Source organism: Aphelocoma coerulescens, chromosome 7 (genome assembly GCF_041296385.1).
Source record: "Aphelocoma coerulescens isolate FSJ_1873_10779 chromosome 7, UR_Acoe_1.0, whole genome shotgun sequence".
Classification (NCBI taxonomy): domain Eukaryota; kingdom Metazoa; phylum Chordata; class Aves; order Passeriformes; family Corvidae; genus Aphelocoma; species Aphelocoma coerulescens.
The window spans coordinates 37,396,311-37,423,628 of record NC_091021.1 but is presented as its reverse complement, the minus strand read 5'-3'; positions in this window follow the sequence as shown (position 1 = coordinate 37,423,628).

The following is a 27,318-nucleotide window of genomic DNA, read 5'->3' as shown; positions in this document are numbered from 1 at the left end:
CCCAGGTTTTGCTGGTTGGTGGTGCCTAGAGAAAAAAAAAAATGGTCTGAAGAGATAAAAGATACTCAATATTTGCTTTATACATAACAGATGGGGGGTGAGGCTGCTCCATGCTGCACTTCCACAGGGAAGGTTTTTAATTACTGGTACTCTGGTGGCAGTTTGGGTGAGACATCCCTCACATTCCCAAATATCACTCCCATCAGAGATCAAAATCCTCATGTACAGCACCAAATATAATCTGTGGCTCTCAGAAGAGTCTCCCAGAGTCCCCTGTTGCCCCCCAGAAATTCAGAGCTTGGCCAGGTCACTGAAAATCGAGTGCAGGACTTGGCAGCACCTTCCAATACTCAGAAATGACACTTACTCAAAGCTTGGCAACACCCAGCACAGGGTGTTGTCAGTGCCACCCAATCAGCTGCTTGAAAAAGTCACAAAATCTCAATTAAAACAAAGAAAATGGTATGTTGTTGTGGTTTTGTTTTTTTTTTTCCCGTGAGCAATAAAAACCAGGTACTCCAGCAAAGCAAGATAACTCAAGCTGATGAATAAATAATACCTGGGGATGAATAATTTAAATGTAGTGTCAGATGCCTGGAACAATCTTTATCCTTGAAACAATAAGATGGGACCACGTGCAGTTCGTGTGCCAGATTGAGAGGGTGGAGGATTAAAGCCCTGACTTGGGGAGCTGCACTCTCAAATTCCAGAAGATGTTGAGCAGCATCCCACACAGCACTTTTCAGGAAGCAAGAGCACAAAACTCCCACCCTGAAGTTTAGGAAGGGGAGGTGGGTAAAAACCAGGTTGTTGTGCTTTCCCTCAGCTGCTGGGGATGGAGGAAAATGCTATTAGGTGAAGATGATTAAGGTATTTCAGCCGTGCAGGGAATTTTGGAGACAGAAATTGCAGCTGACATACAGGTGGGAAAAAGTTTTTCCAGGTTTTTCTCCTTAAGAGAGAGATTGAGCAGTTTCACAAGGCAAAGGAGCCTTTAGCTGCTCTTTGCTTTAGTTAATGTAAGCCATTAACGTTGTTCCTTCAGGTGCTTTTGCTAATTGAACATCCGGGCTTGGGGAGCCTTTCTGCAAAGTCACTTCCCGGGGTCTGTGGTGTCCTTGCTGCTCTCCAGACCTGCCACTACCACAGGCAGGTGGTTCCTCTGCAAGGATGTGTCCTGGTGTCCTTGGTAAGTCTTGTGCTAAGGGGTGGTTTTGGATAAATGTGGGGAATTTGGCTTTACTCAGAAAAAGGAGATAAAGAAAGAAGCGGTCTCATAATTTTTATAATCCGGTTTATTTCTCGAGAACGCTGTCTTACTTCAAAAGTTGTGCTTTGATTTGTTGGTTTGGGGTGTTGTTTTTGTTTTTTTTTTTTAATATAAATGGAGGATCTTTTGAAAATGCCCACAAGGAAAACTCTTCTCCCTTGGTTTTGCACATTGCTCTTCACCTCATCTTCATACAGAAGGGTTTTTAAGGTTGTCTGAGTAATTCTAGACTGAAGCCTTTCACTCTTGGAAGATACCTGTGGACTACAAACTGTTGTAGCAAAGGAAATTCAAGGTGTATTTTCCTGCAAAAGATTTTATTTCTGAAATTAAGATGAGAAAATGGGAGCATTAAGATCTGCTTTAACCTGGTGTAGTCTGGAGTGGAAACATGGTTCTGCTTTTATGAAATTAAGGCTTTTGGCAAATGTTATCTTTGGGCTTTGGTTTTGGGTGTTAATAAACACAATGAAAGACTTGGGAAGGAGAAATATTTCATCTCTAGTGAGAACACTTTGCTGAGGTGCTAAGGCTGAAGGAGGTTAAAGTGAAAATACACCTCGTGCCACAACTCCAGTGAGCATAAATTAAAATTGAACAAGGTTTGGGGTCTTTTTCAGTTCACTTTCCCCATGTAGACTGAGGTACCTCCTGAGTACTTTCTACCACTGGCAAATTACCAGGCTTCTAATAGTAGTTAAAATCTTATTATCAGCATAATTAATGTTGTCCTGATGCCTACTAAGATGTCTCGAGCTTGATAATATTTTTAATACTCTGCACTTTACAAAAATGCCCATCTCATCAAAAAAACCATCACCTGCAGGATGGGATCAGGTTAGAGAGTGGAAAACTGAATTTTTTCCCAGTTTAATCTTGGATTTTGTTTCATCCTTGTTTCTCCATCTTGTGCTACAGAAAAGATTTGGATTTTGTGACAAGGCCACCAAAGCTAATTTAAACCAGAGAAATGTCACTGTTCATTGATATACCATAATGAAAGGGAAAAGTTAGTCTAAATCCAGCATATTTTCTATTTTTTTTTCTTCTTATATTGCCACAAAATCAAAGAATTCTGGATCAAGAATTATGTGGAAAAGTAAGATTTAAACTTTAAAAGAAGATATGTAGGGTGTATATGACATTATAGAGTTAGGGGAAAGAGAGATAATAAACTTCAGAGGAGAGTGGAAATGTTCCTGAAATTGGAACTGCTGGATTTTTAACAGGTGAAATCCAATTCTAGTCAGGTTTCAGTCCTCTCAGTTCAAAGTTGCAGAGTTTTCTACTTTGGAGGATCACACCCAAATCTGCTCCTTGATTTCTTCTTGTGATACTGAAGCTCAGAACGTAACCCACTTGGCCAAGCAAACTGGTGTTCAATTAATCCTTGTTAATGGAACAATTTTAATTCATGATGTGACAAAGTTTGCAATGTTTGTGGGGGAGGAAGAAGTGTGGTGTGGTGCTTCTTTTTTTCTTTTTTTTTAACTTCTGCAAAAATGCAAATTAAAATTCTCCGTGTGTAATTATGAAGTGGCTGAGAACACAGAAACTTTAGTGAAATTGTGTGTGCCTTGGGGCTCAGTTCCTTCACTGAAGATCCAAGGATTCCTTGATGCATGAGCTGTATTATCTCAGATCACAGTTGTTATTGGAGATCTAACCCAGTGATTCATCAGGCTCCAAAACGAGCCCTTCTCCTCAGCTTTAGAGAAGCAAAATGCCAAAATTAAGCACCCGAGACAAAAAAATTTGAGAAAGTCACACAAGGAGAGAACTCATTGGCAGGTTTTGTTCTGTGGCTGTTCTATTGCAGGGACTAACTTGCTGTTTCCTTCTTTTAAGGAAAATTAATAGTTCCTGTATCAGTAATTTCTCTTTACCTATTATGTCTTATTTAAATTTGCCTCCTCTTGTGGCAAGTTCTTTGCAGCAGTGGTTTGAGTTTTGATGGAGGGATGGTGTCAGACGATCGTTTCAGTCTTATTTAATTCAGAATGAGGATTTTTCCATGGAATTTAGCACAAATACTCAGAGTAGGAATGTATTTAGGCTGAAAGGACCTGCCAGGCTCACCATCTGCAAGGTGGGATCCTGGCACGGATGGACAGACCCTCAAAACCCCTGGAACATCCCCTGGATACATCTCAAACACCCAAATCATCCCAAAACCCTCCTCCCTTCCCTGTTCTCCTGCTCAAACTCAAACTCTGATATTTTAAATATTAAAACAGCCCAGAGAGGTAAATCTTCTGAACAACATAATGAGAATTAAACAGACAACTTCTCTGGGTAATAACAGAAACTTTTGCAGCTAATTCTCTCCACATACTGTGCAGAAAATGAATCCCATAAAACACAAATAACTTCTCCCCAAGCACCTGTAGCTTCTTGCTAATATTTAAAATTTATTTACATTTCATTTAAATAAATGTTAAGATTGCAGCACGAGCTCTGCGTGCTTGCGTGTCCGTACTGCTCCTGCAGAAGGAGTGGCTGTGGAATAAAGTGCAAAGGTAAATAATAAATCACTTTTGTCTTGAAATGTTGATGGTCTTTCCTGCAGTCTGCTCACTGTTTCAGCATGGGATTGTTAAAAACAAGAGTCTAAAGGCAGCTGAAAAGAGTCCTAATAGTGCAAGTTTAAAGTAAGTCAAAGAGCAAAAACCTGGTACAAGAAATAAGTGGGTTTGGTATTGTTTTAGGAGGTGCAAATACAAAATCCTTAAATCCAGGTCTTTTTAATGAACTTTTGAGGGTTTCTTGTGTTGTTACCCATTGGATTCCATTTTGTGCTTGACTGCCCCAAGATTAGGGATGTGTAGAGATGCTGTGTTTTCCATATTGTTTAATCTTACTGCCAGTGTCAAGTGAGTCAAGCTCTTCAAGGAAGGGCAGTGCTCAAGGCATCTCTAATGTTTCCAAAAGAGTTTATTTCTTAATTCATTGATTTATCTCTATCTTGTACCAAAAAAATCTGTGCTGTGAAGGTCAGGAGGGAAGAAAGTCATCCTTTAGCGTTCCTTTTCAGTATCCATGTGTCTGGGAAAACTTTATAGCTCTGTGTCTGCTTCGTGTGTTTCTTTCCAAATTTCATTTGGAAATGAGGCAATCTTGTAGCATCTTTTTCTTTACCTAATTTTCCTTTAAGAAAAATCTCATGATAGACATTAAACCCCATCCCTGGAAGTGTCCAAGGCCAGGCTGGACAGGGCTTGGAGCTACCTGGGATAGTGGAAAGTGTCCCTGCCCATGGCAGGGGGAGGCACTGGATGAGCTTTAAGGTCCCTTCCCACCCAAATTATTCTGTGGTTCTGTGGTTTCATTTACCTGTGAGTGAAGTGTGTGTAAATAACGTACAGAACAATCCAATAAATAAATAAATTGCTGAGGTTTGTCTTCCCAGCACACCAGCACTGTTTACACGAAGTGATAAAATGGCTTGTGGCATTACAGACCCAGTTTTAATCTTGCCCAGGGTAAGGTAGGCTTGTGCTATTTTATTTGACCCTTCTTTTATGTTGCCTTCAGTGCTCTGGTACAGAACCAACCCAATCTAATTCAATTCACCACTACTTTACCCTTCAGTCAGAGCAAACCTACAGTGAGCACACAAAGGCCACTGTGATGGTATCTTCTTTGATCTTCAGCTTGCTCAGTCTACTTCCTACTGTGCTGGCTCACAATTTCATTTTAATAGTTAAGTAGTTTGGACATCATTAAAAGAACTGTGTCTGGAGGCAGTGATATGGCACTGATCAGTTTGTCAAGTAATTCCATTAAAAAAAGTTCACAGTTCTGTCCTGATATGATGTAGAGAAAATGTCTCATTAAAAACAACTTTTGTAAAATACTTTCACCCATTTCAACTTAAAAAAAAATGAGGATAATTTCTGGAGACTCGCTCTTTCCAGTCTAATACATCATGTTCTTTTAATCTCCACTACTTCCTGCCTTTTTTTTTCTAGCAATTATTAATAATTTTGTTGCTCTGCTTAATTTTCATAAGCGGGCTCAAATATATTTTTGGAAGCTCTGCTAACGACGGCCCGGGTTATGATTTGGGCTAAATGCCTCTTCAACGTGAAAATGGGGTCAAACATCAGCCTCCCAGCCCTGGGCAAGATGAAACCCCATTCCTTCCAAACTGGGTAAATTCCATGTGCTCTGTAGCCTCACTCCATGGCTGTGTCCACAAAAGGAGCCAGTTATGAGTCTGCCAATGACTCAATCCCAGAATCCCTCTTAATCCATGTCCCATCCACCACCTCAATCCATAGCTCTTTCTCCAAGCTCTGCAAAGTTTCTTGTGTACTCATACTTGGAACTTACTTCAAAATTCACATATTCTCAGTCTAAAGCTTTTCTTTACATTGTTTGATTTTTTTCAAGTGATCTTCCTTTCTCTCAACCTTTATCTGAGTGGCAACAAGGTGGTGATGTGCTGGTGAATTATTTCTCTTCGTGCCTGGGGTCTGGAGAAGTCAACCTGGAGATGGTGACCTGTTTTTACATTGCATTTGGCCTCATTTGAGGCACATCCTACAATTCCTTTCTGAAATATCACGAGATCACTCATGCTTTACATATTCCAGGTTGAAGGGTAGGTTGTTTGCTTGGTTTTTTAAATCTAGACAATTTGGGGAGTCGGCTCTGCTCTTAACGTTTGTATTCCTTAATAACAGCCACATTCTCAAGGCACTACACAGGGAAACTGAGCAAGTAATTTTTGATAATTTGTGCAGTGAGAGGGCTAAAAGCTGGTTCCAAAATGCAGATCATTGTCCCTGAGGCTGAGGAGATGCCGGATTCCAGCAGCACGGGTGGGATGAGATGCTGGCTGATGTGAGGAGGTGTAGGAGGTTCCCTGTCTCCTAAGAGCAGGAGCAGCCGGCTTCGATCCCTGTGGAGAAAGGAGAGGAACAGAAGGGGACACAAAGTAGCTCCAAACCAATTTGCCTTAAGATGTGTCACTCTGCTTTATGTTTCTGCATTTGCACTGGGACCTAAACCTGTCTTTTGCATTAGCTGAGGGTTTCACAGACAGGGGCGTTTCGCTGTGCTGGGAGTGAAAAAGGTGATATGTAGGCACTGGTGGTGTTTTGTGTTCAGGAGGTTTTTATCTGGTGTAGGCCAAACATGTCAGGTGTAGGCCAAAATTTAATCTGCATTTTATGAAAGCCAGACTGATAATACTAATTTTCACCTGGTACACACCTATAACTGCGTGCATAAGTTCAGTATTGTAATCTGAGCTCGTTTGAAGACAAACTGCTGCCGGTGCTGCCTGCATGAATATTGAGGTTCGGTTTTGATGGCATTAAAATCAGTTTATTCTCTCCATCCACCTTCTCTGATGGAGCTGGTTTTTTTCAGCTGGAAAACAAGAGATTTGAAAGAGTTTAAATAAAGTAGGAGCAATTTATGCAGCAGAGCCCATAGAACTAATAGATGTTAAAGCAAATGAAGGAAGGCTATCAAAAGTGCTGGTCTACAGTGTTGGGTTTGTTGTTTTAAAAAATCCTTCTAAAAATTCCTTTAAAAAATTGTTTTAGATACTCAGCTTTATAATTCTGATCTGTTTGAGCAGGTATGCTCCACCTGCAAGGACGGGAAGTAATTTTCAATGCACAAATGAATGTGGTTCTCCAATTTCCCACCCTGAGGAAGAAAAAAAAAATAAAAAAAAAATAGACACAAGACAAACCCACAGAGAATACCTCAAGCCCTGGTATCTCTTAAAATAACAGATGAAAAAAGAAATTTGAAAGCAAAACAAAGAGATAAAGAAGCACCAGCCGCTCAAACCCCTTAGGTATTATACCTTCCAGTGTGCACCATCTGACTGACACACTTCTCCATATGCTGAGGAGGAGAAAGAACTATTCCCAGCTAACCCACAATTATGCCTTCATTATTTCTTTTTAATCTCCTCAGAGTTCCCATAGGGCCTCATATTTGGTTAGATGAATGTCCCTGCAACAGCCCAACTCCGACAGCTCCGCGAGTCTCCGAGAAAACTTTCATGTTCTGCTTCGTGCAAATTTGGTCCGGAGCTATTTTTATCTTCCCCTCACTCTCTTTTTTCATCCCGTCATTAAATAAATTATTTTCAGGGCTGCTTTCAGTCTCTCTCATGGCACTGAAGGATTTGTTAGGATGGAATAGGAATAAGAGACATTTCAGTAATAATTTTTTTTTTCCCCCAGTGGTGCTTTTAGAGGTATTTGTATTCAGACTTTTTCTAATGATGAGTTGATTTTTAGATGTACAGCAGGATTTGGACCACTTATGTAATTCTGTGCCAAAAATCCCTGGATTTCACTGGAAGAAGTAGTGTGACCTATTAGTCATGTTGAATGTACTTTATATATTTCACACTCTGCTCCGTGCAGATCTGAGATAAAAGGATATAAACAGAGATAAGTATTTTTGCCTACCTATTCTGTCTGTAAAGTTATTTTGCTTGGGGGCCCAAAGTATGAGCAGTATAGTATTAATATGGTGAAATTGCTACAATTATGTTGTACTCCCACATTACCTTTGATGTGATATTTTGCAAATTGTTCTGTGCAGAATTATTTTGCTATGGTTACATTGTAAATGTCATTTTGTGATGAGATACTTGGAGATGTATATAATGACTTATAATAAACTTTATGGAAGAATCATAAATAAGAGATTAAAATCTTATATATTGTAATGGCTTTTTTGCATCCTTATTCTGTACCACCTGTCCTGGTTGCTTGGATTTGAGCATTATCTTTCTTTAGCAATTCCGAGTTTAGTTGGTGAACTTAGTGCTGAAAGAAGGTGATGGAAGGACAGGGCTGGCTCTCATCACTTCACATCCCTGATTTTGTATTCATGTTCAGTGTTTTTAAGTGTTGGACTGACTAGTAAAACAGTCAGATCTTCTTTTGACTTCCAGGTTATTATTTTTGGTCGTTAAGTCCATCATCTTCTGTCTCTGGATCTCAGCTTCTGCCAGGTTTCTAAGCAAAGCCCAGTTAGAATTTTGCTTTCTGTTGTGGGGCCAAGAAAATGAATTGATGGCTTGTCTTAGATTTTGTAACTTTTAGGTGTCATCTTGTAGTTACAGACAGATGATTTATGCTTAGAGCATAAATCTCTGCAGGTTCTCACCAGGTCCAAGAGAGTTATCTTCTTACTCCCTGTTCATTTTTAATATAAAAAATGAAAATGCAGGAACTGGATCCCCAAAGGACACTCTGCATCAAGAAACATGAAAGCCCAAACACACCAAAATACAGGGAGTATTGACTGGAATAATTGTGTGTGAGGAAGAAGATGAAGAAAAAAAATAAAAATAAAAGAGCAGCAATTACAGTATATTGAAAAGACCACATTTCTGCCTTTCCATAAACTTAAATAAGAAATCAAAACCACGTTTGTGGTTTTGCTGCTAACTGGAAGCAGGAGAGTATCACTTCTCTGGAGCAGGGTCAGACAGAACCTTTTACTGTGGCTTGCGGATGAAGGCTGCAGAAATACACTTAATGGGCTGAGAAAGAGGGTGTTGAAAATAGATCCATGAATGATAATTTGAAAAAGAAGTTGCCAGTCCCAATAACTTTCTTAAACCCACATCTTGGAAAGCATTTATGCTATTTTTGGAGCATGATGAAGTCCATCAAAAAGCGCAATCAGCTTTGAACGCAATAAAATAAAAATCAGGTTTGCAATTATGGTCTGGTTAAAATCTTGAAAAAGTGGGGAAAGTTTCTCCATGAGACAGAGGATTTATAATGGCTTTTGTAATGGAAGATGTCAGTAGCTATTGGTAATCTTTGTATTTCATTAAGAGTAATTGTCTCAAGGTGTTTTACTGTGCTGTCCTTAGTAAAATTTTTATTTCATTTTTTTCAAGCACATTAAAGCCCTCAATTTAAGTGTTTAAAGGACATTTTGTTCCCTTAGATACATACTGAAAGCATTAAAGATAAGTCAATAAAATCAAGATGTGTTTATCCGACCATGAGACGATCTCAAACATGCCACGGAATGCTGCTAATGAAGAAGGAATCACAATCAGTCAGATATAAAAACTCACCTTTCATATTCACCCCATCCCAGGACACCAAGTCAAAAATTGCAATTATGGTGCAGAATTTGCCTTTTTTTTTTTTTTTTCTCCTGCTTTGGAAGTTCCCCCAGGTCTGTCTGCAGCTTGGGTTTGTCATGTTGCTCACAGTTTCTGGCATACTTGGACTTGCCAGGTGGGGTTTTCTCTGGCAAAATAAAAAAACAAACAGGAGGAGAAGGCAATTCCATCCCAGTAATTTGCTGCCCACAAGGTTTTTGCACCTCTACCTCCCTTTGCCCCCTCCTGCTGCTTCCCAAGCTGATGTGCTGATGGGGTGCTGGTGTAGAGCTGTCCCTGGAATTTCTGGTTTGGATAAGCAGGGAATTATCCAGGTTGAAGGTGTTATAGGTATGGCTGGGCTGGCAGGAAGGGCGGTGGTTTATGCTGTAAACCCTTATTAGAAGGCCATTTAAAATGTGTGTCACAACTCCCCTGGGACCTGCCTTGCTACTGTCCCCAGTTACCTTTGGGGATGGGACTCTGGAAGCTGATATTGTCATTATTCCTGTGATAATGTTGGACTTTAGATTTAGTGGGTGACAGTGGGCTTTGGAAAGCCAAACGTGGATATGCAGCACTCCCTGAGCTTTCAGTGTGTATGATTTTTGACACCTTTGCCCAGGTTTTGGGGTTGTTTGGTGATGGTGTTAATCCAGCAATCGCTTCTCTCACAAGTTCATTCCTACCCCCAGGCTCAGCCTCTTAAGGACACACTGTGAACTGATGCTTAATTAACCACCTGCCTCCCCAGTAAGAGCTCACTCCAGTACAATCCTGAAGGGGCTACTGATTGAGGAAAACACATTTTTTAAATTATAAGAACTCATTTTATATTGTTTCAGCACTCTGTGTCATAGGCAGGGTGGGGGAATGGTCTCTCAGTGAGTTTTTAGTTTAAGATACAGGTGTTGGAGATGAAAGTTGACTTTGAAGGAGTTAACTAAGACACTCCAAGTGAGTAAAATCAGATCAGGTTTTAAATTATTATAGTTTTTTCTTTGTCATGAAGCAAGATATTGCCTTAAAATTTACAAGTCAAAGCTTCAACCAAAGAGCCATGATCTGTGGACTTTAAACCCAGGCTCTTGGCTGTTGCTCAAACTCTCCTCAGTTTGTTTGAAGCAGAAGTGCTTCAAATTCAATGGCCACAGGAAAATTAAGTTTTAAGACTTGGCAACGGAAGAGATTCAGTGAAATTTCTGTTTAAAGTTGTGCTGTGAGGGTGATATTATGACCTGGCATCAAGTGACACCTCTGTGTTTGGTGGAAAATATCATTTTGTGTGGCTGAATTGTCAGGCACGGACATCACTCGGCTGAAGGGAATGAACACATACGAGTAATGTTCACAGATAATTATGCCACTTTTTCAGCCTAAATACCTTGGAATCTACAAAGACAGCACATAGACAAAGGGGACACCAGTAAAATTCCCTGCAATAGATTTCTCCCTTCATAATGACAGGAACATCTCTCTCAATATTACTCAGCTAATGAAGGAATAGATCTGCTGTGAAGTTCCTAGGAGGCTCATTTTCTTGAGTACAGTAGTAAAAGTTAGCTGATGAATGACCTAAACTGCTTAATGCTTCTACTTATAACTTCTGAGCAGCAAGGCGTAGCTCAGAGAGAGCTGGCGGAGTTATCCTCGGGAGGCCCCAGTGTCCTTGTAGGTTGTCAGAGTCAATGAGCCAGGTTTATTTCAAATGGCTCCTTAAATGAACATTTATTTTGTGCCAGTAACACGTTTTTGATTAACAGCTCCTTTTGACTAATTTGCTTCCCAAAACAGCCCAATAAAGGACTCGTTTAAAACATAATTAAAAGCATGTTATTGCTAGTAGTTAATACTGATTAAAACAGGCATTAAGACAATTATCGTTGAAGGAAAGTAAGCACCCCGTAGTCAGTATAGAATCCATTCTTACAGTTTTTATGCATTGCATACACAAGTGGGCTGCCTGCCAAATCTGCAGAAGTTCTTATTCTGCACAGAGTTGTATCAAAATTTCGTTCCAATTAATTTTATTTTTTTAATGGACAAGCAGCCTGACAATATTTGTGTTGGGTGTTTGGATTTGGGCTTTTAGAGCACACGGTAAAGTTCACGTTGCCACTCTCTCTTGCCTGATTACTGAATTAACAAAAACTATCCCTTTTACTGTGCCTTGTACTCAAACTTTAAAGAAGGGGTTTTCTTAACTGGGCTTCAGTTTTTGCATCTCTATTTTTGGGTGTCTGCAGCTTCACACTTGTAAATTAATTGCTGTTTTTTTTAATAAAAAAAAAAGCATGACCAAATTATTGACTGTCAGAGGTGGGAGTTATTTTAGGTGCAGAAATGGAAGATAGTCTGAAAATTTTAAAGTCTTAATGTTTTGTGGTGGTATTTCTTAATTTGTTTATTTGATGGGGTTATGGCTGTATTTTGGTAGTTTTTAAGGTTTTTTTACTTTGCATTTTTTTGTGTGTTTGGGACTCTTTGGGGTTTTTTTTTTGCCTATTTTTTTGTAGCTGAGTGCACAGGCTTTCCTTCAAATACATCCTGAACTCCTCAGAAAATCCACATAGAAATAACATCATGCTCTTCTTGTTAAAACAGTGGAATATTTTCTATCAGAGTGAAAAATTACGGATAACTTTTTAAGATCAAGGGCTTTAATTATGACCCTGTAGCTTTTTATACAATAATTGTATCAAAAGAAAACACAAAAATGCGTTTTTCATGGCTTTAAGTTTTTATGTGAACGTTTGACTTCTCATTTCACACTTGCATTTCTGTTTGGAACATCTTAATTCCCTGAGTTTTCAATTGCATTCTGTATCATGATTTTGCTATTTGCAGCAAAGAAAAATGTGTATCTCCTGCAATCCAGTTTAATTTAATAAATTTCTAAGAATGGATGAGGACTTCTGAGGTTATTTCTAAGTTGCTTCATCTGCAGCTGGAAATTTTGAGGGACTTCATCTAAGGAGTTGCTTTCAGCATTGATTTCAGCTTTTTCTGCCTTACCTCAATCCTTCTATTACTATAATTATTATTATAATAAGTATTAATATTGGAGAATGACTAGAATTATTATACAAGGCCTTAAAAATGGACTCAAGGAAATTTTGTTCTTATTTCCAAATGTGCATTTGATTATGTCCAGGTTTATTTATTTTTTTTTAATTAAAAAAAGGAAATTAAAACATACTAGAGGATATTTAGCACATAGTTTTACACCTTTGGCTGCAGAGGTTTTCACAGCATCAGCTAAAATAAATGAATGTTTTCTGTTTTCCTCAAATTTTAACGCTGTAGGAACTAAGGCAAAAGTCAAGGCTTCACAGGGCAACCGGTTCCAGGGCCTCACCACCCTCACAGGGAAGGATTTCTCCCTATTATCCTATCTAAACCTCCTCTTTTCCAGCTTAAAACCATTCCCTCTTGTTGTATCACTGCATTCCCTCTTCCGAAAGCCAACTCACACAAACCTAAAGCTGTCTCTGGAAAAGCTTGATCCTGGTTCCATTGTGGAACCTTGCTGCCCTCCCTGGTTGGAGACTGGGCCTGTGCTCAAGGTGGAAAGACAAATGCATTCTGTCAGAAAGGAAAAATTGTAACTATGACTTTGCATACAATTAAAATCTCACAAATATTTCCCCCCCACACCCTTATTCTTCTGAAAATATCAGATGTGGATGTAATCCTCTCAGGGGAACCAACATGTCTCTGTTTATCCGTTTTAATTAAATTGTTTGTTAATTCTTGGGGACAAAGAAGAGGAAAGAAAAAAATTATTCAGCTCCCATAGTTTAATGGATTTTTAACAATGACAGATTGAAAAGCAGCAAAAATAAATAATACAGTTGTTAAAACTAATAATGTAACAAAGGTAAAAAGACATCCCTGTAGGCCATGGAGAAGTATTAACACAGATAAATCCCAACAACCCAGCAATCAAAGAGTAGCCAGCTTTCTTGTTTTCCCTCTAGATGGTCTGGCAATTAATAGCCCATTTGCAAGAACATCAGAGGAGTGTGCGGCAGGAAGGGAGGAGAAAAATCCCAAGGATTTGAAATTGTAGCAAACACTTGGTGGAAGTTGGATTTAGTTGTGGATTAGATGTAAAATTTGGGGGTTTGATAGTAAATTATAGAAGATGAGTTGCTACAGCTCTTGTAAATGGCCCTGGTGCCAGGAGGATGAGAAACGAGGAAGGGAGAAGGGGCAGGAAGAAACAATTTGAGATTTTGGGGAGGAATGTTTTTAGCAGGCTGCAGAGATTAGGTTATTTCCATGGGGAAGAGAGACATTGCTGTGGATCCATAGATGCAGACCTGTCACCAGCACAAGGGGCTGGAGATCTGCAGAGCTCCTTCTGGCCTTCCCATGGGATGAGGAGGACAATTCTGTGAGGAAAAGGAATGAGAAAAGGAATAACTTTTTACAGGGAATAGGAAAAGTACAGTAGGCTTTGCTGTTTCCTAAGAGCTGTGGAGGCAGGAAAAGCCAAGAGAGTGGAGATGGTTTTTAGAGAGGGGACAAATTCCTTGGCCTGAAGATCCCATGGAGTTGTGAGCGAGGCAGTGTGGTGGAGGTGGCCTGGATGCCACAGGGACAAGTCCTTTTGCTGAGGGCTCCTTGGATGCAGAGGGAGCTGAGCAGGACTGGCAGGGCGTGGGACATGGGTACAAACATCTCCACTCACACCAGGAGGCTCCTGAGAACAGCAGGAGTAGCAAGCACCAGCCAGGTCCCAAAGCTGCCTGGATCATTGTAGGGATGAGAGAGAATTGGGCGAAATTTTCTGCAAATGACTTGAATCAGATGAAATAAAGCCCACAAGCAAGGACAGAGAGATGCAGTGGAGCAGAAACCTTTCTACTTCAGCCCTGCCTGCCCCCAGTCACTTTGAGCTTTCTCCATTTGAAAGTGAAATTTCTAATTTTATTCAAATAAAGCCTGGCTTTCTTGTGTTTAAAAGACTTTTGGTCTTTGGGGATCTCACTGTAGGTGATGGCTTCAGCAGATCCACTTCAAAGCCTTGGCGGATTCAGTGTCCTATCAGAGCAGATACTAATTAGTGAAGCTATGGGCCCAATTCCTGTGGGATAGAACCCAACAGATACAATAGCATTATACTGGAATTAGTCCCCTAAACCAAAAGAGTAAACCTGCATAGGCAGAACTCCATGGCAAATTTCCAGTCAATTCCAGTAAATATAGGATTGGGACTTAATGAAGAGATTGGAAAAAAACCTTGTGGTTATTCTAGGATTGCAAAGAAAACGATCTGGAGTCCTTTTATATCAGAAGGAGAAGAAAATGTTTGCCTAACAGCTCACAGCATTGAGAATAATAAAGCATTCTTGTATTTGCTCAACGTACAAGAAAGCAGGAGATGTATAATGTCTGTATATAAACATATAAAAATGAGATTTCTCACTTATATACAGACGAGGAGGAAAAAAGGAGTAATATGTGAGAGGAAACAGGTGGGCAAAAATGGTACACAGTAGAATAAACTCATTATTTGCCATTGGAATGTGTGGTACTATTGCTGATGTCAGATGCATTTAGCATTTGCCAGTCTATTAGAAGAGAAAATGAAGAGCATCTGTCTAAAAACTTCCAAACAGAAATAGCAAGCTCTGAAAGTTTGTGCTTTGATACCTTTGCTTCCCCAGCACTCGGCAAGCAATTGCATATTGAAATGTTTGAGATGTCCTTGCTGTGGCAAGGCTTCCCAGCTCCTTGCAGGCTAATAAGGAGATGGATTTGTTGATACGTTTTAGGAGGAGAGTGTGTTTGGAAGGAGAAATTGGATGCTGAGCTTTTGTTGTGATAGCTCTTAGACTCCGTATTTTGGCTTTGAGTTCTAAGACTCCATTTGAAGAAGGGGAAAAAGGAGAGAAACCAGCAGAAATGATTCAGGTGTCAAACAAAAGTCTCTTCCAAGAATAAGATTTATTTCACTCTGTAACCCCTTGCCAGAAGTTTGTGTTTTTGGGAAATGAAAATTTCTGTCTTGGTGGTATTAGTAAAGCAAAACCAGCTGAGCACATTCAAACAATGGATGGAGTATGTCTCTGCTAATTTTGAATTTTCTGGCTTTTGTCTCTGTATGTCACAACCATAATTATTATTTAAACATAGAGGTGAAGTGCAAAACAGAACTGAAACTTTAGCTGAGAAATGCTGTATGAAAGAAAAGTTCTTGCTAAGTTGTGCAAAACTCCAGCACAGCTCCGTGTTTTAATTTATCCCTGTTTAAAGCTCTGCATCTGCCATCTGCAATTACCCCAATGAAATGTTTATTTACCAGCAAAAACTAGGTTTATGTGGTGGCTCTTGGGGAATTTGGGCACTTTCAGAGATTGAATGATGAGCAGATAATTACTGCCTTGGCAGAGACCCTGGTGCTCACCTGAGAGTGTGGGCCAGTGCCAGGGATATTTCCTTCTGTCTTCCAGTTGGCAGATCACTTCTTCCAACCTTGTGGAGCAAGGTTTTGTGTTTCTCTAGTCTGGACAACTTCACATTTTAACTAAGTTGCAGTAGAATTTTGTTTCCTTTTTCAAAAAGCAACAGAATAACCCACCTATAACAGCATATTAAAAAAAATAATCAATGTAAATAAAACCTTTTCCCTAAAATCCGTAATTTGGAATAATAAAACTTTGCAATGGAGTTCACATTTGCTTTCTGACACAGCCAGGTTTGATGTTGGGACTGTTGATGGTCTGCACTGCTTGCTTCTCTCAGCTTTTGGGAATGCTGGGGAGCATTATTCAAACTGCTACAGGTTGCAGTCCAGCTTCATCATTCCTACTCTGCAAATCCAAGGCTATTTTTAGTAGCCCCTATTTGTATAACTTGGATGATATTCCAAATGTGTATGGGGTCAATTCCATCCCTGTTGGACTTGTCGGGCTGCAGGAAGGAGGAATTCTGTCCTGGTGCTCAATTGAAACCCCAGTCTGGGCTTGCACTGACAGAGGGCAGGAATGGATGGGATTTTAGGAAGGAATTGTTCCCTGTGAGGGTGGGCAGGCCCTGGCACAGGGTGCCCAGAGCAGCTGTGGCTGCCCCTGGATCCTTGGCAGTGCCCAAGGCCAGGCTGGACATTGGGGCTTGGAGCAGCCTGGGACAGTGGGAGGTGTCCCTGCCCATGGCAGGGGTGGCACTAGATGAGTTTTAAGGTCCCTTCCAACTGAAACCACCCTGTGATTCCATGATTTGCTGAAATATCTTCCTGCTGTTAAATATCCCTTCCTTGCACATGCTGGGTTCTGAGCTGATCGTTTTGCAGTGTTTTCTGCAAACAGCTCTGTCGAGTGCTTCATTTGAGAAATCAGCTCCTCATCCTGTAAAATCTTGTGCACATACTTAAAACCAAAGTTAAATCGGAGTGAGTGCTTTCTCTGGATGTGCTACACTAGGACAAAATAACTCCTATTTTCACTTTTCATCCATAACCGGGTGTGATGTTTTGCTGCTGATCTTTTTAATATGAGGACTTTTATTAGAAGCATTAGGGGAAGACCAGTGGAAAGCTTGAAGCAGGGGTTCATGTCACCTCTCAAACACTCACTCATCTACACAGTTATAAATAGATAAAGGGACTTCTAAAACTAGGTATAACCTTGTTGTTATATTTTAAAAAGATCTCTTTTTTTCCCCCTGCAATTTCTGTTCTGGTTGCTTAAGCAGAGCTAAACTAAAAATCTGAGAGTCCTGGCCTGGGTTTGGGTCTATACCTGGGAAATGTAGGGTTACTTTTGTGTGCAAACAGTGGGGTTTGGGACAGATTAGACACAGGATCTGCTTCAGGAATCATCACATAATGACGTGATGTGCTTTCCTTAACTGGACAATAGTCTGGCTTTTGGGTACTTTTGTAGAAGCTATTCTTACCTGTCTGTCCATGAAAACAGTTCATCTGTCTTCCTTTTGTTTTATGTGTATGTGTTCGAATAAGATTTTAAATGTTACAAACCAGAATCCTGCATAAAGACAAAAATTAACAGGAAATGTGATATTAAGTCATTGATGTTCATTCACTGTGAATCTCTGTTGTATTTCCTTTTTTTTTTTTTCCTCTGGAACTAACTAAAAAGGCTCTGGCAGGGCGGGATCTTTCAACATCAAACTCTACCAAAGGCAGATTTCCCCAAAGTGCTTGCACAGCACAGAAAGTTTAGGTGCTGGCACTGAGACAGGTTTGTGTGGTACAGAAGAATTCTTATATTTGAATGTTTCTATCTTACAAGCCTTTATATGTCAAACTTTAAGTGGAATTGACTGTTTATCCCGGTTGATTTTGACTAGTGATGCCTTCCAGGTTGGAGGGCACTCCCTTCACTCTGTTTCCCATCAGCACTCCTTGACTACTGGCATGTGGTGCCAATTTGTTCCTTCTGTACAGAGAAGAAAAGAAGTTTGGATTTAATTTTAAGCCTTGACACAAGGTTTAATTTGCTAAAAAGGGGAGCTGTGCCATTGTAAATCTTGGAGGAGACACCAAGGTTGCAAAAATTGTCAGCCCAATCTGTTTTGAGCACCATTTCAGACGGTCTATTAAAGGAACAATATTCCTTTTCACAGCTTGTTCAGCTGTGTCAAACCACACAGGTTAGAGTGGAGCTGGCTAGTTATTGTACTTTTTATTGCTTTCTGATCAAGTTTTTGTGCTAGGAGGGAAATTTATGTGCTGGAAATGATTTATCAATACTACAGATGGGAGGAATAAAAGTTGTTATTTTCAGGTGAGTAAAGCTCAAAGCACAGCAGCTTAAGGCTTTGCCAGAGAGAGTCATAGAAAGAATAAAATGACTTTCCTATTAAAATCTCCCAGAATTACAGAATAATCACGTGGTGGATCTGCTACCATGCTTTTGAGAGGAAAACTCTGGTAGAACATGCTGTTGCCACTCAAGCACCAGTTTATTACTGGGGTTGGGTCAGACCACACTCAGCCCTAAGGCTCTCTGGCCCCGTGTGTAGATTCTGACCTTGCCTAGGATGATGTAAATGGTCCCTCTTCCTTCACTGCTTACATTGTAGAAGAGGAGAGGGCTTAGCATGGAGCTCCATATCTCTGCTGACAATGGGAATTTGGTCACTGACTTTGGGTCAGGGTTTCAGTCTCTGCCCTAATTCTTTGTAAATGTTTTCTGAGCCATGATGATATTACCAGGGAAGGGCAGTATGACGTGATGGGATTTGGTAAATATTTATTTAAGCTAGTCTGGTTTTAAAAAAAAATAATCATTTGGAGCTGGTTAAAACTCAGAAATTTCAAAATATTCCAGCAAAGCTATAATACATTAATGTATACTAAACCCTACACAGTATCTTGCTTCAGACCTTTTTTATTTTGCTTTTTAAGAAATGGATGTCTGACCCAATAGTTCATTTATGCTCATCCGTCACATAAGTCCTTTTTATTTTTTGGATTAAGTGCTACAGACCTAATAAATCATTGCTGCTCTTCTGGCACCATCCCAGCTCATGTTGTCAATCTGGGCAATGTGCGTGTGTAATGTTTTAAATTCTGCAAAGCAGCAAGTTTTTGTTAACTTTAACTCTGTGTGTTACAGAGAAAAGAGGAGAAATGAGAGGTGGGCCATGAGCTGCACAATTTATCAAAAGCATTGGTTTTGGGCATTTACAACTGGCATGAAATGGGAGCTGGTTCTAAATTTCCTATGGATTTTTTTTTTTTTTTTTAAGCAAAACAAGCACTGCTAAAGCCTTTGCCAAAACCAGAAGGGAATGTGGATCCCATTTTCTCTTTGCATGAGTAAACCAGGTGGAATTGAGGAGGGTGGGAGCCATGGATGTGTCCCTGTGGGAGCTTAGGAGCACGCAGGGCAGCAGAAGTGTGCGATTCTCATCTGTGCAGCTCAAATATCATCTCTTACACCCCTGAGCACAGGCATTTTGATTTTTCCCAGACTTAGGCCCATGCTCTGTGTTGTACATCATATCCCTGTTCCAGATGATGGGATTTATGGAGAAGGAGGTGTTGGGTGCTTCACAGGAAGCCACGTAGCCAACTTACCTGTGCACAGCTCACGACTTATCAGCTCTGTCTCCCAGATCTTTTTCTCCTGGTATTCGTAGTAGGATGGTTCCTCCTCCTGAAGATGAGGGAGGAGTGCAGTTAGATCCACCTCTCCAGTTGCTCTTCCTGCTGCTCTCTAACTCCTTAGTGGGAAGATCCAATTAACCTTTTGGCTGCTGAGTCAGAAATCCTGATTTCTGAGTTGCAGCTGTCACTGGTGCCTGACATAGTTTTGATGGAGTTAAGGAGGTTGTTTTAATCACACACAACAAATAGCATTTATAAACAATATGCCACATGGAAAATTTAACCTGAGTTATTGGTGTCCTACAACATTTCAGTGAAGATGGATAATGCAGAGTTTAGGCTGTGATTCATCATTTTTCTAGAGCTAAACTGACGACAAGATGCTTTCTCCTCACAAGAATCATGTGTTTATTTTATTTGATGATGGCACCATGGATTTCAGTGCACGGAGGAGTCTGCATCCAGCTGATCTCGAAACCAGCCTCAAATCTGAGCCTGAGCAAACCCTGTGTCAGCTGCTGCTGAAAAAAGCCTGATGACCCAGGGCCAGCCCTCCCTCAACGCCAGGCATGGGATTCAAGTCAGCTGCTGAAATCCAGCTGGAGCCCTGGGAGTGCTCACCTCCCGCTGCCCGCCAGCAGCAGGAGATGCTGTTAGAGACGGGAAGTTTCTCCTAGAAGGAGACCTCTCCAAGCTTCCCTCTCATCCCAGTTGTCCTAATATTTCCATTTAGGGCAAGGCAGCAACTCTGGGACTGGAGTGATCTGCAGGGTCTTGTGATAGAGCAGAATGTTGTTTACCTGCAACAAACAGAGAGAAATCCGCTCCCACGTGACTCCTGGGAATGTCTCAGGCATCCTCTGTTGGTCCACATAGACAAATTGCATTCAGAGGCATGCAGTGTTTGTGCAATTAATCACGCCCGTTCTGAAGCCAGCATAATTTGGAAAGATGACCATTTATAGAAGATTTGTTGTTTGCTGACCGCAGTTACAATTATCTACAAGAACAGATAGGTCAGATTTATTTAAGTTGCTTTTTTTGGTAAAAGCAGTATATTCTGTTAAAATTGGCCAGTGAAAAGATTTGTTTTCACGTGGGTGTGTATTTCAACACTGCAGAAAAATGGTTACTTCATAAGCCTGAGCATCAATCTTTGGATTTACACAAATTTAAAATTATATTCCTAAGAGTTTGTAGCGGGAGCCAAGAGTTATTTTCTGGTTGTTAATCTTTCTCCCCTATCCAAAAACATCCCCAAACTTTGTTTAGCTGTAAGGTCTCTTCAGACTGTTGATTGTACTGTACTGGGGCTGAGAATGTTGGAGTTTATGTAACCAGTCTCTCTGTTTAAATTTCAATGACAGATCTTTTCATTTTGTTTACAGCCAAATAACAATGCAAACGTGTCATGCTACAGCCGCGGACGTGGTGTGCGGCCATCGGAAAGGGCACTCACCAAATTGATTCCTTGATCTTATCCTCTTAAAAACTTATTAAAAGCATTTCATTGTTGTGTGCCGGCTATTAGTGAGCAAAAACAAGCTTTCCTTATTTACACAAGGATGATGGCCAGTCACTGTGTCTTGTGGGTTATTGGTTGTTTGGTTAATCACAAAGCTGTGTTATTACAGCCTGTTTGTAGTTTGCAGCTAAGCAGAAAAGCCACACATGGCACAATGGAGAAATGTTCCACTGCAAACCCAAATACTTCAATAAAATAATATCTTTAATCTGTTTATAGCCTTGCAATATTTAAATTGCTTGCATGGCTTTGATTATGAACTTTTACGTAGATATCTTCGTGCCGGAGTATTTGGTAATGCGAACGTCAATGCGAGGCAGCTTTCTGGGCATAATTAATGCTAAGTGATAATTTGCAAGTGAATTCGTGGAGTCTCTTCTGGCTTTTCCATCTGGTCCTTATCATGCAAAGATGTCCAGTCAGCAGTGTTCAAGTTGTTCGCAAAATTCTTCCCCAGCATCTCCAGGCAGAGAAAAGTCTCCGCCTATATCCTCGATAAGGTTTCCTAACTTTCCTAACTTCTGTTTGCTCTTAAGGAAAGTATAACAACTTCCAGTTGCTGTAATATAATTAATTTCAGTGTTTCCCTAGAATTTTACCAGATTTTTGAGGTAGGCTAATGACGCAGGCTTAGCTTAGGCTTTATTTTTGCCTACTGCAAAAAGCCAGCTCACATCCTAAAATCCTGTTCAGAAATTCCTCCGCCTCTGTCTTGAAAATGGTTGAGTGTTTTCCTTCCACTGCTTTGCCTGCGGTGTGGAGCACTGAGCAGCTGTTTGGGAATGATGTTCCTCTTGTACTTTTTTCTGGTGTCCAGTCTAAACTCAGTGACAGCCAGTTCATACCTGTTTATATCCATGCCAAGACTAAAATCTCTTCTTCGTTTACCTTTCTATCCTGAGTGGTCTTGTTCCTCACCCACTACCGTTTTTCTAGGATTAATGGGCCACCTTGAACTTGTACTTTGTGTAATTATATTTAATTCCATTTGTATTAATCTCATCAAGGACAAATGACACTTTTATAGGACAAATTACCCCCTTTCTGGGTATGGGTGATACCTGCTTATTTTTGTATCACCAGCAAACTTCACCACACTCCTCTTAAAGACAAAATCATAAATGAAATGTAAAGGTTTATTTTAAAATCTTATTCAAGGAACTTCTCCAGTATCTCTCCTTCAACTCAAGAGCACGACATATTGAAGTTGGTACTTCATATTGTTTATTTTTCACTCCTTTTTTGCTGCTTTCTGCCTCATTTTTCTCCCTTCCACCTCCATTTCTTCGTGATGAGTGCTGTGTTTACAAGAGATTTTCGTGGCTCTTACAGGGTTGCCTATCACTGTCTCATAAAATCATTAACCATCTACCTCTCTCTTTTTGCAGGAAAGAGAGTACAGGGTTACCCTCTGATAAACGTTCCCCAGATAAATCTGTATTTTTCTTTTTTTTTCTCCTCAATTAGGATTATTTTTTTTAATGCATGAAATTCAGTGACTTAAGCACATTTGTTCAGGATTTCTGGATATTTGAGTACCTGGGAAGAGCAGTAGATCCAAAAGGTCCCCTGGACATCTGGAAACTCTAGGAATGTCATCTGCAGAGAACAAGTGGAATGGGGCTTGTGATCCCAGGAAGTGTCCAAGCTGCATGGTCAGGAATCATGAGTTTTATAGACCATATATGACATAGTGTGTACACACAGAGTCCTTTTAGTAAAACATGTATGAACCAGATGATAATTGTTAATTATTTCACTCTGCATGTTCTAGAAAAAGGAGGAAAAGCTGTTTCAGTTTTTGTGGTGCATTCCTACTGTGAGGTTGAGAACCCCCGGTTGAGTACCCCCAGACAGGGAGATGGGATTTAAGCTCAGTTAACTCAGGTTACTCTGCTCAGTAAACTCCAAAAATTGCCTGATTTGGTTGTTCTATGAAATTTTTGCCTGTTCTCCACAGAATTTTTATTTGGGTATTAGCTGATCTGGGATGTAGCTTCGAAACTGTTCTTCTAGCCCAGATTGTGGGGTTGTGGATAAAATCAAGATCTGAAATGCAGGTGTGTGCTTAGGAGCCTATGCAATTTCATAGAGCCACAGAATGGTTTGGGTTGGTTTAGGAGGGACCTTGAACTCATCCCATTCCACCCCCTGCCATGGGCAGGGACACCTTTCACTGTCCCAGGTTGCTCCAAGCCCCAATGTCCAGCCTGGCCTTGGGCACTGCCAGGGATCCAGGGGCAGCCCCAGCTGCTCTGGGCACCCTGTGCCAGTGCAACATCTGGATGCAGTCTTTTATGTATCGATGAGCCTCCACAGAGGTGAACTCTACCCTCATGCTGAGATGGAGACCAGAAGCCAGATGGATGAAATGAAAGATGAGAGGCACAAGGAACAAAAACTCCATGGGGGGACTGAAAAAAACTTGTCATGCATGGATCTCATCAGATTCCTTCAGCTACTGGCCAACAGATGATTATGTGCATCACCGTTATATAAAAAAAAATGTTTGCAAAGGAGCCAAAAATCTGTTAAGTGAACTTGCAGGAAGTGAGGAAGAATATGGCAAAGATTTTGATTAAAAAACACCCAGGAAACAAACTTCTCAGATTTCCAAGGAACACTTTTTCTTTGGAAAGAAAACATAAACACCCCCGACTTTCTGAACAAATGCAAGCGAAGTGTGAGTGACTAAAGGATTAATTCTTCCCCTGCATAAACCCAGAATGAAATACTCAAATTCTCAATTCTATGAACTGCTTGGCACCTGAGAATGTTTAATAGTTATTGGAAGGGCAAAATGTGTAGCAGAACTATCAGGCCAAGAGAAATCCCATTCACATGCCTGAGAAAACTTCAGGCAACATCTTGAAAGGAAAGTTTTGGAAAAGCTCTGGTAAGAAAACAGAAGCTGTGAATCATGCCATGTGGTATTAAAGAATTTAGAGAGCACACTGAGAAGTTCCATATCAATGCTTTTTCTTAAATATATTCAACAAAGGGCCTATTTCCCTTCAACACTTTCAAATTTCGGCTTTCTCTCCCTTCTGCTTTTTAGCAGAAGAACTAATCAAAAAAAACTTGCACAGTTATAGCTTTTACTGTAAAATCCCTGGATTTGTTGCCTTTTTATTTTTCTGCTTCTCAATTGGTTTAGAGAGAATTTTAAAGTTATAGCCTAAAAAGGGAATATTAAAAGAAAGAGATTATAAAAGCAATTGTAGAAAAGTTTGAGAACTCATAACTTGTAACTCTTGTAACAGCTACAGCAGGGCTGCATATCAGAACCTGTCATTTTGTTCTCCCACTGTGCTCCAAAATGGAAAAAATAACTTACTGAACCTTTGATTTCTTATCAGGGCTTTGCTGATGCATCAGTACAAATTTATTTCCAATAACGATGCTGGAAGAAAGAAATTCAGGCTCTCGGGCTCCTTGAATAAAGCATTTTAGGAACTCATTCTCTGACCAATTTATCTTGAATTTCAATTAATATTGGTTGAATCTTGCATGTCTAGAAGTGTAAAGGAGTTAAGGAAGATGCTTTGGGATTCATTGCTTCGTGTGATTCCTTGGAACAGTCCAGGGCATGAGGATTGAGTTGCCTGGAGCAGGCTGCGTATGGGAATTCTCCAGATCTAATTTGGGTTATTTCCTATTCCTAATCAAAGCTCACTGCTGTAACCTACAAAAATTGAGAGGTTTTGTTGCTTTTTCATGTGGTTTTCTGATGTTTATTTGTTTAGGGTTTTTTTTTTAAATAGATAATAGAAAATTATTTGTGTGGGCCTGGTTTGTACGGGGGTTGAAATGGATCATTCTGAGACCATTCTTACCTTGAAATACTGTAAGGGAGCAGAAAATCACACAAGAGCAGCCTCAACCTTCAGGCAGTTCAACTCTGTCTCACTTGTGATCTTTTTGTTTCATTTGCAGAGTTTATTTATTTTGCCTTTTTCTTGTAAGATCCAATGGGATCTTTGAAAGAAACGTTCAAATGATGGATTAAAGAAATTAATGACAAAAAATGTAGGTTTCCATGGGTTTATGTTCATTAGACACACAAAGCCCTGCAGCAGTAGAACAGATCATTTTTGAAATGGTCCCCCAAAAAACTGTGTTTTCCTGTGTGCATTAAGTAGATTTTTCCATATTTTGATTTTAATAATATAACAAATATCCAGGATAAACCAACATTTAAGGAATGCTACATTTTAACCTCTCTGGCTTTTCATCTGCTGTAATAGATGAGAATTTTCACTTCTTCTCTATCCCCTCAATTGAAGCTGTAAAACCTGTTAGTGGCACTGAAGATTATATGGGTGCTTCTATGGAGACATTCAGTCTGTATTTCACCTACATCAAATTGTTAAAAACAGTGTCACATTTCCAGTCCAACCTGGGACGTGGGGACCTCAAAACTCCTCCCAACCCAGGTCTCGTTAGTGTGATACCATCAGAATATCAAAGAATGTCACTGACGAAAGACACATATTAATTATGATTTGTGTTATCAGTAAAAATTAGTGTAGACTGAATTTTCACTTCATGTCACTGTTGCTTAACATGTCTGATAAGGAAAAACAACATATTAGGTTGTTATATTAAAATATTTTAAATAGTTGCCCACATAATATTCCTTTTTTATATAGCACTTATATTTTTCAATTTCCTTCTCTCCTTCTGTGGGTTCTTTCCCCTCATTTTATTGGTGTACCAGTTTAAAAATATAAACTGCGTAAGTCGACTTTTTCTTGCATGTGGGGCTTTTATTAGAAGAGGTTCACAAGTGGATTTTATTAGAGTAAAAATCTGTAAAGTTTGTGACATACTAAACCGTGCTCAAGCTGCATCTTTTTGTCATAAAACACTGGTGTCTCTCTGCACTGAATTTTTCTCAATAGAATATTTAGAAAATAAAAGCACAGCTTAATTTTATTTCTAAGCAGGTTTAATTGAACTAATGATACTGCACTTCACTGCAATATATTGAATATCCACAACTGTTTATTTTGAGCAGTGATTTTTATCTGGCAAGACTTTTTCTGTAAATTCCTGCAAATTTGTATTACTTTAGTTATGTATTCTGCCATATCCATAAGATATTGAAAATATCTGGTTTTCCCTGAAAGTTTTACTGAATTATATTTTACTTTTAGAATTGCATTAAATGGCAGTAGGTACAACAAATGAGAGCTGCAGTCTGAATCATTAATTAACTATCACATTTAAAAGAGTTTCTTATTTCTACAGTGATTTAGTGTTGCTCCATGATGTGGGATTACTGATGTACTGAAACATTATTAAGCTTTCCATGAGGAATTCAGGCTCTTTTATTTTTTTTCCCATCGTGAATTGATGGAAAAATATGTATACAGGGAAAACCAAAAACCCCATACATGTGTGCTTTGCAAGACTTAGAAATTGGTTAAAATTCTGCTGAAGTTCATTAAAAGGAGGATTTTAGGCAGAGTAACCCATGCTGGCAGTCTCTTATTATTTCCTTTCACATCGAGGCTGTTTCTGGTGTCTGTTTTTTTCCTCCAGGCTGAGGCTTGGCAAATATATGTCCTGTTTTAGGGGTGGCTAAACTAAAGCAGAGATTATTGAAGCTAATTGTATTGATAATTTCATTAACCAGGACCTGGGTGGGAACTTCTGGAGTAACCACAGTTTAATCCCAGGGTGTATTTAAATAGAGAAGTATTATTAATTTATACCAGCACTAATCATTGCAACATGACAGATACTGGTTTATTATTTATACTTGCTTTATTTTTTGTGCTTGGCAAGTTTTTCCTCTCTGCATATTGCAGTGGTGTAGTTTTTTGTTTGTGCAAGGCTTTGGAATACAGATAAAAGAAATATCAACTTCAAGGTCTCTGAGCATGTCCTGTGCTGCTTTTCTCTATTAAATGGTATTACTGGGCTCTTTTCACACAAGTGCTTAAGTTTGCTACCTGTCTGTCACTGCTACTGCAGAAAGAAATTTAATGTGAACCAAACAATTAAAACCAAGACATTTATAACATCTACATTATGTTATTTCTCTAAGTCCTAAACTTGGCTGGATTGTGCAGCTGCTCTGTGTGCTGTTGCTGACTCTACCACCAAAGAGTTTGGCCAGTTCCCTCTGGCCAGAGAGCACTTCTGGAATTATAAAATACATTGGGCCTATTTTCCTTCCCTTCCATAGGCAAAGCTTAACAAGACCAAAGCCTGCTGGACAAACAAAAAGAACTAGAGTTGAAAGAATTTGCAGAAGAGGCAGTTTCAGGCTTCTTTAACAATCCACAGATACCAAAAGGCACAATAAGGAGGAGATTCATATC